The following is a 303-nucleotide window of genomic DNA, read 5'->3' as shown; positions in this document are numbered from 1 at the left end:
CTCCGGCTGCAGCCCCCCTGGCACCCCCTCCCCAAAGCACTGCAGGACTGGGGTCCACGGCGCGGTGGTGGCACAGCCGTCGTCCCAGCCTGACCAGTGACCAAGCAAACACAACCCGGGGGAGCATGGCTGCCTGTATTGAAGCTCAGCAGCGCTGAGGCCGGCACCCCCGGATCATCCGTGGCGGGGTGGGAGCAGCGCACAGCCCCCCGAGGCAGGATCAGGCCCTGGGCACAGGGTGGCCCTTCAGCCCTGCGTCCCGTGCGGGAGCAGGAGCCCAATCCTGCCACCCATGGCGGGGGG

The sequence above is a fragment of the Egretta garzetta genome, unplaced genomic scaffold (assembly GCF_000687185.1).
Source record: "Egretta garzetta isolate BGI_Z169 unplaced genomic scaffold, ASM68718v1 scaffold66, whole genome shotgun sequence".
Lineage (NCBI taxonomy): Eukaryota > Metazoa > Chordata > Aves > Pelecaniformes > Ardeidae > Egretta > Egretta garzetta.
This window is presented reverse-complemented; position numbering follows the sequence as displayed.